At 44.8% G+C, this 13,837-nt stretch overlaps 1 pseudogene across 1 annotated transcript in view; it reads left to right on the forward strand.

Annotated features, from left to right (window-relative positions):
• The window catches only part of LOC148501725 (uncharacterized), a 138,129-nt pseudogene that overhangs the window by 85,980 nt on the left and 38,312 nt on the right, over positions 1 to 13,837 (forward strand). The window lies entirely within an intron of this gene.

Consider the following 13,837-nt stretch of genomic DNA (forward strand, 5'->3'; position numbering starts at 1 on the left):
AGACCACAGATTGGTACCTATATAGGCATCTCTCAGCAGAAACATTATGCTCTGAGACCACAGATTGGTACCTATATAGGCATCTCTCGGCAGACACATCATACTCTGAGATCACAGATTGGTACCTATATAGGCATCTCTCAGCAGAAACATCATACTCTGAGACCACAGATTGGTACCTATATAGGCATCTCTCGGCAGACACATCATGCTCTGAGACCGCAGATTGGTACCTATATAGGCAGCTCTCAGCAGAAACATCATGCTCTGAGACCACAGATTGGTACCTATATAGGCAGCTCTCAGCAGACTCACATCATACTCTGAGACCACAGATTGGTACCTATATTTGCAGCTCTCGGGAGACACATCATACTATGAGACCACAGATTGGTAGCTATATAGGCAGCTCTCAGCAGACACATAATATTCTGAGCACAGATTGGTACCTATATAGGCAGCTCTCAGCAGACACATAATATTCTGAGCACAGATTGGTACCTATATAGGCATCTCTCGGCAGAGACATCATACTCTGAGCAGAGATTGGTACCTATATAGGCAGCTCTCAGCAGATACATCATACTCTGAGACCACAGATTGGTACCTATATAGGCATCTCTCGGTAGACACATCATACTCTAAGACCACAGATTGGTACCTATATAGGCATCTCTCGGTAGACACATCATACTCTGAGACCACAGATTGGTACCTACATAGGCATCTCTCAGCAGACACATCAAACTCTGAGATCACAGATTGGTACCTATATAGGCATCTCTCAGCAGACACATCATACTCTGAGATCACAGATTGGTACCTATATAGGCATCTCTCAGCAGAAACATCATACTCTGAGACCAAAGATTGGTACCTGTGTAGGCAGCTCTCAGCAGACTCACATCATACTCTGAGACCACAGATTGGTACCTATATAGGCATCTCTCAGCAGAAACATCATGCTCTGAGACCACAGATTGGTACCTATATAGGCAGCTCTCAGGAGGCACATCATACTATGAGACCACAGATTGGTACCTATATAGGCAGCTCTCAGCAGACACATAATATTCTGAGCACAGATTGGTACCTATATAGGCAGCTCTCAGCAGACACATAATATTCTGAGCACAGATTGGTACCTATATAGGCAGCTCTCAGCAGAAACATCATGCTCTGAGACCACAGATTGGTACCTATATAGGCATCTCTCGGCAGACACATCATGCTCTGAGACCACAGATTGGTACCTATATAGGGAGCTCTCAGCAGGTACATCATACTCTGAGACCACAGATTGGTACCTATATAGGCAGCTCTCGGCAGACCCACATCATACTCTGAGACCACAGATTGGTACCTATATAGGCAGCTCTCAGACACATCATACTCTGAGCACAGATTGGTACCTATATAGGGAGCTCTTGGCAGACTCACATCATACTCTGAGACCACAGATTGGTACCTATATAGGCATCTCTCGGCAGACTCACATCATATTCTGAGACCACAGATTGGTACCTATATAAGCCGCTCTCAGCAGACTCACATCATACTCTGAGACCACAGATTGATACCAATATAGGCAGCTCTCAGCAGATACATCATACTCTGAGACCACAGATTGGTACCTATATAGGCAGCTCTCAGCAGAAACATCATGCTCTGAGACCACAGATTGGTACCTATATAGGCATCTCTCGGCAGACACATCATACTCTGAGATCACAGATTGGTACCTATATAGGCATCTCTCAGCAGAAACATCATGCTCTGAGACCACAGATTGGTACCAATATAGGCATCTCTCGGCAGACACATCATGTTTTGAGACCACAGATTGGTACCTATATAGGCATCTCTCGGCAGACACACATCATATTCTGAGACCACAGATTGGTACCTATATAGGCATTTCTCAGCAGACTCACATCATACTCTGAGCAGAGATTGGTACCTATATAGGCAGCTCTCAGCAGACACATCATACTCTGAGACCACAGATTGGAACCTATATAGGCAGCTCTCAGCAGACACATCATACTCTGAGGCCACAGATTGGTACCTGTATAGGCAGCTCTCGGCAGACCCACATACTCTGAGACCACAGATTGGTACCTATATAGGCAGCTCTCAGCAGACTCACATCATACTCTGAGACCACAGATTAGTACCTATATAGGCATCTCTCAGCAGACACATCATACTCTGAGCACAGATTGGTACCAATATAGGCAGTTCTCAGCAGATACATCATACTCTGAGACCACAGATTGGTACCTATATAGGCATCTCTCAGCAGAAACATCATACTCTGAGACCACAGATTGGTACCTATATAGGCATCTCTTAGCAGAAACATCATACTCTGAGACCACAGATTGGTACCTATATAGGCATCTCTCAGCAGAAACATCATACTCTGAGACCACAGATTGGTACCTATATAGGGAGCTCTCAGCAGATACATCATACTCTGAGCCACAGATTGGTACCTATATAGGCAGCTCTCGGCAGACCCACATCATACTCTGAGACCACAGATTGGTAGCTATATAGGCAGCTCTCGGCAGACTCACATCATATTCTGAGACCACAGATTGGTACCTATATAAGCCGCTCTCAGCAGACTCACATCATACTCTGAGACCACAGATTGGTACCTATATAGGCATCTCTCAGCAGATACATCATATCTGAGACCACAGATTGGTACCTATATAAGCCGCTCTCAGCAGACTCACATCATACTCTGAGACGACAGATTGGTACCTATATAGGCAGCTCTCAGCAGACACATCATACTCTGAGACCAGAGATTGGTACCTATATAGGCATCTCTCAGCAGACACATCATACTCTGAGACCACAGATTGGTACCTATATAGGCAGCTCTCAGCAGACACATCATACTCTGAGACCACAGATTGGTACCTATATAGGTAGCTCTCAGCAGACACATCATACTCTGAGACCACAGATTGGTACCTATATAGGCAGCTCTCGGCAGACACCTCATACTCTGAGACCACAGATTGGTACCTATATAGGCATCTCTCAGCAGACACATCATATCTGAGACCACAGATTGGTACCTATATAGGGAGCTCTCAGCAGACACATCATACTCTGAGATCATAGATTGGTACCTATATAGGCAGCTCTCAGCAGATACATCATACTCTGAGACCACAGATTGGTACCTATATAGGCATCTCTCAGCAGACATATCATACTCTGAGCACAGATTGGTACCTATATAAGCAGCTCTCAGCAGATACATCATACTATGAGACCACAGATTGGTACCTATATAGGCAGCTCTCAGCAGACACATCATACTCTGAGACCACAGATTGGTACCTATATAGGCAGCTCTTGGCAGACCCACATTATACTCTGAGACCACAGATTGGTACCTATATAGGCATCTCTCAGCAGAAACATCATACTCTGAGACCACAGATTGGGACCTATATAGGCAGCTCTCATCAGAAACATCATACTATGAGACCACAGATTGGTACCTATATAGGCAGCTCTTGGCAGACCCACATTATACTCTGAGACCACAGATTGGTACCTATATAGGCATCTCTTGGCAGATCCACATTTTACTCTGAGACCAGAGATTGGTACCTATATAGGCAGCACTCGGCAGACCCACATTATACTCTAAGACCACAAGTTGGTACCTATATAGGCAGCTCTTGCCAGACTCACATCATACTCTGAGACCACAGATTGGTACCTATATAGGCAGCTCTCGGCAGACACATCATACTCTGAGACCACAGATTGGTACCTATATAGGCAGCTCTCGGCAGACTCACATCATACTCTGAGACCACAGATTGGTACCTATATAGGCAGCTCTCAGCAGACTCACCTCATACTCTGAAACCACAGATTGGTACCTATATAGGCAGCTCTCGGCAGACTTACATCGTACTCTGAGACCAAAGATTGGTACCTATATAGGCAGCTCTCGGCAGACTCACATCATACTCTGAAACCACAGATTGGTACCTATATAGGCAGCTCTCGGCAGACTCACATCATACTCTGAGACCACAGATTGGTACCTATATAGGCAGCTCTCAGCAGATACATCATACTCTGAGACCACAGATTGGTACCTATATAGGCATCTCTCAGCAGACACATCATACTCTGAGCACAGATTGGTACCTATATAGGGAGCTCTCAGCAGATACATCGTACTATGAGACCACAGATTGGTACCTATATAGGCAGCTCTTGGCAGACCCACATTATACTCTGAGACCACAGATTGGTACCTATATAGGCATCTCTCAGCAGACTCACATCATACTCTGAGACCACAGATTGGTACCTATATAGGGAGCTCTCGGCAGACTCACATCATACTCTGAGACCACACATTGGTACCTATATAGGAATCTCTCGGCAGACACATCATGCTCCGAGACCACAGATTGGTACCCATATAGGTATCTCTCAGCAGACTCACATCATACTCTGAAACCACAGATTGGTACCTATATAGGCATCTCTCGGCAGACCCACATTTTACTCTGAGACCAGAGATTGGTACCTATATAGGCAGCACTCGGCAGACGCACATTATACTCTAAGACCACAAATTGGTACCTATATAGGCAGCTCTTGCCAGACTCACATCATACTCTGAGACCACAGATTGGTACCTATATAGGCAGCTCTTGGCAGACCCACATTATACTCTGAGACCACAGATTGGTACCTATATAAGCAGGTCTTGGCAGACTCACATCATACTCTGAGACCACAGATTGGTACCTATATAGGCATCTCTCAACAGAAATATCATACACTGAGAGCACAGATTGGTACCTATATAGGCATCTCTCAGCAGAAACATCATACTCTGAGACCACAGATTGGTACCTATATAGGGAGCTCTCGGCAGACTCACATCATACTCTGAGACCACAGATTGGTACCTATATAGGGAGATCTCGGCAGACACATCATACTCTGAGACCACAGATTGGTACCTATATAGGCAGCTCTCGGCAGACTCACATCATACTTTGAGACCACAGATTGGTACCTATATAGGCTGCTCTCAGCAGACTCACATCATACTCTGAAACCACAGAATGGTACCTATATAGGCATCTCTCGGCAGAAACATCATACTCTGAGACCACAGATTGGTACCTATATAGGCATCTCTCGGCAGACACATCATGCTCTGAGACCACAGATTGGTACCTATATAGGCATCTCTCAGGAGACTCACATCATACTCTGAGACCACAGATTGGTACCTATATAGGCATCTCTCGGCAGACCCACATTATACTCTAAGACCACAGATTGGTACCTATATAGGCAGCTCTTGGCAGAAACATCATACTCTGAGACCACAGATTGGTACCTATATAGGCAGCTCTGGGCAGACCCACATTATACTCTGAGACCACAGATTGGTACCTATATAGGCATCTCTCAGCAGACTCACATCATACTCTGAGACCACAGATTGGTACCTATATAGGGAGCTCTCGGCAGACTCACATCATACTCTGAGACCACAGATTGGTACCTATATAGGCATCTCTCGGCAGAAACATCATACTCTGAGACCACAGATTGGTATCTATATAGGCAGCTCTCGGCAGACTCACATCATACTCTGAAACCACACATTGGTACCTATATAGGCATCTCTCAGCAGACTCACATCATACTCTGAGACCACAGATTGGTACCTATATAGGCAGCTCTCGGCAGACACATCATACTCTGAGACCACAGATTGGTACCTATATAGGCAGCTCTCAGCAGATACATCATACTCTGAGACCACAGATTGGTACCTATATAAGCATCTCTCAGCAGACGCACATCATACTCTGAGACCACAGATTGGTACCTATATAGGGAGCTCTCGGCAGACTCACATCATACTCTGAGACCACAGATTGGTACCTATATAGGAATCTCTCGGCAGACACATCATGCTCTGAGACCACAGATTGGTACCCATATAGGCATCTCTCAGCAGACTCACATCATACTCTGAGACCACAGATTGGTACCTATATAGGCATCTCTCGGCAGACCCACATTATACTCTGAGACCACAGATTGGTACCTATATAGGCAGCTCTCGGCAGACCCACATTATACTCTAAGACCACAAATTGGTACCTATATAGGCAGCTCTTGCCAGACTCACATCATACTCTGAGACCACAGATTGGTACCTATATAGGCAGCTCTTGGCAGACCCACATTATACTCTGAGACCACAGATTGGTACCTATATAAGCAGGTCTTGGCAGACTCACATTATACTCTGAGACCACAGATTGGAACCTATATAGGCATCTCTCAACAGAAACATCATACACTGAGAGCACAGATTGGTACCTATATAGGCATCTCTCAGCAGAAACATCATACTCTGAGACCACAGATTGGTACCTATATAGGGAGCTCTCGGCAGACTCACATCGTACTCTGAGAGCACAGATTGGTACCTATATAGGCAGCTCTCGGCAGACTCACATACTCTGAGACCGCAGATTGGTACCTATATAGGCAGCTCTCAGCAGAAACATCATACTCTGAGACCACAGATTGGTACCTATATAGGCAGCTCTCGGCAGACTCACATCGTACTCTGAGACCACAGATTGGTACCTATATAGGCAGCTCTCGGCAGACTCACATACTCTGAGACCACAGATTGGTACCTATATAGGCAGCTCTCAGCAGAAACATCATACTCTGAGACCACAGATTGGTACCTATATAGGCAGCTCTCGGCAGACTCACATCATACTCTGAAACCACAGATTGGTACCTATATAGGCAGCTCTCGGCAGACTCACATCATACTCTGAGACCACAGATTGGTACCTATATAGGCAGCTCTCGGCAGACACATCATACTCTGAGACCACAGATTGGTACCTATATAGGCAGCTCTCAGCAGATACATCATACTCTGAGACCACAGATTGGTACCTATATAGGCATCTCTCAGCAGACACATCATGCTCTGAGCACAGATTGGTACCTATATAGGGAGCTCTCAGCAGACACATCATACTCTGAGACCACAGATTGGTACCTATATAGGCAGCTCTTGGCAGACCCAAATTATACTCTGAGACCACAGATTGGTACCTATATAGGCAGCTCTCAGCAGAAACATCATACTCTGAGACCACAGATTGGTACCTATATAGGCAGCTCTTGGCAGACCCACATTATACTCTGAGACCACAGATTGGTACCTATATAGGCATCTCTCGGCAGACCAACATTTTACTCTGAGACCAGACATTGGTACCTATATAGGCAGCACTCGGCAGACCCACATTATACTCTAAGACCACAAATTGGTACCTATATAGGCAGCTCTTGCCAGACTCACATCATACTCTGAGACCACAGATTGGTACCTATATAGGCAGCTTTTGGCAGACCCACATTATACTCTGAGACCACAGATTGGTACCTATATAAGCAGGTCTTGGCAGACTCACATCATACTCTGAGACCACAGATTGGTACCTATATAGGCATCTCTCAACAGAAACATCATACACTGAGAGCACAGATTGGTATCTATATAGGCATCTCTCAGAAGAAACATCATACTCTGAGACCACAGATTGGTAGATATATAGGGAGCTCTCAGCAGACTCACATCATACTCTAAGACCACAGATTGGTACCTATATAGGCAGCTCTCGGCAGACACATCATACTCTGAGACCACAGATTGGTACCTATATAGGCAGCTCTCGGCAGACTCACATCATACTCTGAGACCACAGATTGGTACCTATATAGGCAGCTCTCAGCAGACTCACATCGTACTCTGAAACCACAGATTGGTACCTATATAGGCAGATCTCGGCAGACTTACATCGTACTCTGAGACCACAGATTGGTACCTATATAGGCAGCTCTCGGCAGACTCACATCATACTCTGAAACCACAGATTGGTACCTATATAGGCAGCTCTCGGCAGACTCACATCATACTCTGAGACCACAGATTGGTACCTATATAGGCAGCTCTCGGCAGACACATCATACTCTGAGACCACAGATTGGTACCTATATAGGCAGCTCTCAGCAGATACATCCTACTCTGAGACCACAGATTGGTACCTATATAGGCATCTCTCAGCAGACACATCATACTCTGAGCACAGATTGGTACCTATATAGGGAGCTCTCAGCAGATACATCGTACTATGAGACCACAGATTGGTACCTATATAGGCAGCTCTCAGCAGACACATCATACTCTGAGACCACAGATTGGTACCTATATAGGCAGCTCTTGGCAGACCCACATTATACTCTGAGACCACAGATTGGTACCTATATAGGCATCTCTCAGCAAAAACATCATACTCTGAGACCACAGATTGGTAACTATATAGGCAGCTCTTGGCAGACCCACATTATACTCTGAGACCACAGATTGGTACCTATATAGGCATCTCTCAGCAGACTCACATCATACTCTGAGACCACAGATTGGTACCTATATAGGGAGCTCTCGGCAGACTCACATCATACTCTGAGACCACACATTGGTACCTATATAGGAATCTCTCGGCAGACTCACATCATACTCTGAGACCACAGATTGGTACCTATATAGGCATCTCTCAGCAGACTCACATCATACTCTGAGACCACAAATTGGTACCTATATAGGCAGCTCTTGCCAGACTCACATCGTACTCTGAGACCAGAGATTGGTACCTATATAGGCAGCACTCGGCAGACCCACATTATACTCTGAGACCACAGATTGGTACCTATATAAGCAGGTCTTGGCAGACTCACATCATACTCTGAGACCACAGATTGGTACCTATATAGGCATCTCTCAACAGAAACATCATACACTGAGAGCACAGATTGGTACCTATATAGGCATCTCTCAGCAGAAACATCATACTCTGAGACCACAGATTGGTACCTATATAGGGAGCTCTCGGCAGACTCACATCATACTCTGAGACCACAGATTGGTACCTATATAGGCAGCTCTCGGCAGACACATCATACTCTGAGACCACAGATTGGTACCTATATAGGCAGCTCTCGGCAGACTCACATCATACTCTGAGACCACAGATTGGTACCTATATAGGCAGCTCTCAGCAGACTCACATCATACTCTGAAACCACAGAATGGTACCTATATAGGCATCTCTCGGCAGAAACATCATACTCTGAGACCACAGATTGGTACCTATATAGGCATCTCTCGGCAGACACATCATGCTCTGAGACCACAGATTGGTACCTATATAGGCATCTCTCAGGAGACTCACATCATACTCTGAGACCACAGATTGGTACCTATATAGGCATCTCTCGGCAGACCCACATTATACTCTAAGACCACAAATTGGTACCTATATAGGCAGCTCTTGGCAGAAACATCATACTCTGAGACCACAGATTGGTACCTATATAGGCAGCTCTGGGCAGACCCACATTATACTCTGAGACCACAGATTGGTACCTATATAGGCATCTCTCAGCAGACTCACATCATACTCTGAGACCACAGATTGGTACCTATATAGGGAGCTCTCGGCAGACTCACATCATACTCTGAGACCACAGATTGGTACCTATATAGGCATCTCTCGGCAGAAACATCATACTCTGAGACCACAGATTGGTACCTATATAGGCAGCTCTCGGCAGACTCACATCATACTCTGAAACCACACATTGTTACCTATATAGGGAGCTCTCAGCAGACTCACATCATACTCTGAGACCACAGATTGGTACCTATATAGGCAGCTCTCGGCAGACACATCATACTCTGAGACCACATATTGGTACCTATATAGGCATCTCTCAGCAGACACATCATACTCTGAGCACAGATTGGTACCTATATAGGGAGCTCTCAGCAGATACATCATACTATGAGACCACAGATTGGTACCTATATAGGCAGCTCTCAGCAGACACATCATACTCTGAGACCACAGATTGGTACCTATATAGGCAGCTCTTGGCAGACCCACATTATACTCTGAGACCACAGATTGGTACCTATATAGGCAGCTCTCAGCAGAAACATCATACTCTGAGACCACAGATTGGTACCTATATAGGCAGCTCTTGGCAGACCCACATTATACTCTGAGACCACAGATTGGTACCTATATAGGCATCTCTCAGCAGACGCACATCATACTCTGAGACCACAGATTGGTACCTATATAGGGAGCTCTCGGCAGACTCACATCATACTCTGAGACCACACATTGGTACCTATATAGGAATCTCTCGGCAGACACATCTTGCTCTGAGACCACAGATTGGTACCCATATAGGCATCTCTCAGCAGACTCACATCATACTCAGAGACCACAGATTGGTACCTATATAGGCATCTCTCGGCAGACCCACATTATACACTGAGACCAGAGATTGGTACCTATAAAGGCAGCTCTCGGCAGACCCACATTATACTCTAAGACCACAAATTGGTACCTATATAGGCAGCTCTTGCCAGACTCACATCATACTCTGAGACCACAGATTGGTACCTATATAGGCAGCTCTTGGCAGACCCACATTATACTCTGAGACCACAGATTGGTACCTTTATAAGCAGGTCTTGGCAGACTCACATCATACTCTGAGACCACAGATTGGTACCTATATAGGCATCTCTCAACAGAAACATCATACACTGAGAGCACAGATTGGTACCTATATAGGCATCTCTCAGCAGAAACATCATACTCTGAGACCACAGATTGGTACCTATATAGGGAGCTCTCGGCAGACTCACATCATACTCTGAGACCACAGATTGGTACCTATATAGGCAGCTCTCGGCAGACACATCATACTCTGAGACCACAGATTGGTACCTATATAGGCAGCTCTCGGCAGACTCACATCATACTCTGAGACCACAGATTGGAACCTATATAGGCAGCTCTTGGCAGACTCACATCATACTCTGAATCCACAGATTGGTACCTATATAGGCATCTCTCGGCAGACTCACATCATACTCTGAGACCACAGATTGGTACCTATATAGGCAGCTCTTGGCAGACCCACATTATACTCTGAGACCACAGATTGGTACCTATATAGGCATCTCTTGGCAGAAACATCATACTCTGAGACCACAGATTGGTACCTATATAGGCATCTCTCAGCAGACACATCATGCTCTGAGACCGCAGATTGGTACCTATATAGGCATCTCTCAGCAGACTCACATCATACTCTGAGACCACAGATTGGTACCTATATAGGCATCTCTCGGCAGACCCACATTATACTCTAAGGCCACAAATTGGTACCTATATAGGCAGCTCTTGGCAGAAACATCATACTCTGAGACCACAGATTGGTACCTATATAGGCAGCTCTTGGCAGACCCACATTATACTCTGAGACCACAGATTGGTACCTATATAGGCAGCTCTCGGCAGAAACATCATACTCTGAGACCACAGATTGGTACCTATATAGGCATCTCTCGGCAGACTCACATCATACTCTGAGACCACAGATTGGTACCTATATAGGCATCTCTCAGCAGACTCAAATCATACTCAGAGACCACAGATTGGTACCTATATAGGCATCTCTCAGCAGACTCACATCATACTCTGAGACCACAGATTGGTACCTATATAGGCAGCTCTTGGCAGACTCACATCATACTCTGAGACCACAGATTGGTACCTATATAGGCATCTCTCAGCAGACTCACATCATACTCTGAGACCACAGATTGGTACCTATATAGGCATTTCTTGGCAGACACATCATGCTCTGAGACCGCAAATTGGTACCTATATAGGCAGCTCTTGGCAGACCCACATTATACTCTGAGACCACAGATTGGTACCTATATAAGCAGGTCTTGGCAGACTCACATCATACTCTGAGACCACAGTTTGGTACCTATATAGGCATCTCTCAACAGAAACATCATACACTGAGAGCACAGATTGGTACCTATATAGGCATCTCTCAGCAGAAACATCATACTCTGAGACCACAGATTGGTACCTATATAGGCAGCTCTCGGCAGACACATCATACTCTGAGACCACAAATTGGTACCTATATAGGCAGCTCTCGGCAGACTCACATCATACTCTGAGACCACAGATTGGTACCTATATAGGCAGCTCTCGGCAGACTCACATCATACTCTGAAACCACAGATTGTTACCTATATAGGCATCTCTCGGCAGACTCACATCATACTCTGAGACCACAGATTGGTACCTATATAGGGAGCTCTCGGCAGACACATCATGCTCTGAGACCACAGATTGGTACCTATATAGGCATCTCTCAGCAGACTCACATCATACTCTGAGACCACAGATTGGTACCTATATAGGCAGCTCTTGGCAGACCCACATTATACTCTGAGACCACAGATTGGTACCTATATAGGCATCTCTTGGCAGAAACATCATACTCTGAGACCACAGATTGGTACCTATATAGGCATCTCTCGGCAGACTCACATCATACTCTGAGACCACAGATTGGTACCTATATAGGCAGCTCTCGGCTGACTCACATCATACTCTGAGACCACAGATTGGTACCTATATAGGCATCTCTCAGCAGACTCACATCATACTCTGAGACCACAGATTGGTACCTATATAGGCATTTCTTGGCAGACACATCATGCTCTGAGATCACAGATTGGTACCTATATAGGCATCTCTCGGCAGACCCACATTATACTCTGAGACCACAGATTGGTACCTATATAGGCATCTCTCGGCAGACCCACATTATACTCTGAGACCACAGATTGGTACCTATATAGGCAGCTCTCGGCAGACTCACATCATACTCCTCATTGAGTTCTTTTATTTCCAGAATTAGTTCAGTGTCCTGTAGGACATATATATATATATATATATACACATACACACCCCCTGACGAAGTCTCCTATGATGAAATGCATTGGGAGTGGCTTAAAGATGTGGATATAGTGACGTCATCCGCTGCCTCTGGACACGGCACGGGCCCTTGGAGTTAATCTCTTATGGCAGCCCTGACTGTGTATCGGGAACCGCATGATCCCTGGGAAGCTAAGCTTGCTGTTTTAAACTTTGATGTATGTGAGCTGATTTACAAGTAAAATTTGTCGTTTTTATACTTCTCATGAGTGCGCTCTCCGTGTTCATTACATTTTCAGATTTTTGGCTAAGCCGGGAAGTAGCTGCTCTACATCTATATGACATAGCTCTGGAAATTTGGACTTCCTGCGCATTACTGACAGTATTGTGTGTGTGTGGGTGTGTGTGTATATATATATATATATATATATATATATACACACACATTCTGGAACATCATATATTTTTCATATAGACATAGCACACCATTCCATGTAATAAGAATAGCATGTTGATATGATTACTAATTATGTAGTGTTTTATTTCTTCTATTATATTCACCATATATGAATTGGGCACAATCCTCTATTCCTCATGTGTTTTCCTATTGTTATCCCTCCTTTCTTTTATACTTTGATTTATTGTAGTGAATTATTAATGGTTCCTTTGTATAGCCAATATAAGTGTATATATACTGTAATTATTGTGATCCCTGCCTATTTTGACATCAGAGTGTATTATTGTCTATGTTTTCTTGCTTACTCTAATGGCGGGCATGCTGTTTTGTGTGACTGGACGTTTCCCTTTCTTATAACACTCAGGGATCAAAGATATTTGTACTTGTTATGTAATATGGCATACATGGCTATTGTTCTCAGTATTATATTCTGTTT

The sequence above is a fragment of the Taudactylus pleione genome, unplaced genomic scaffold (assembly GCF_031769625.1).
Source record: "Taudactylus pleione unplaced genomic scaffold, aTauple2 ptg000504l, whole genome shotgun sequence".
Taxonomy (NCBI): domain Eukaryota; kingdom Metazoa; phylum Chordata; class Amphibia; order Anura; family Myobatrachidae; genus Taudactylus; species Taudactylus pleione.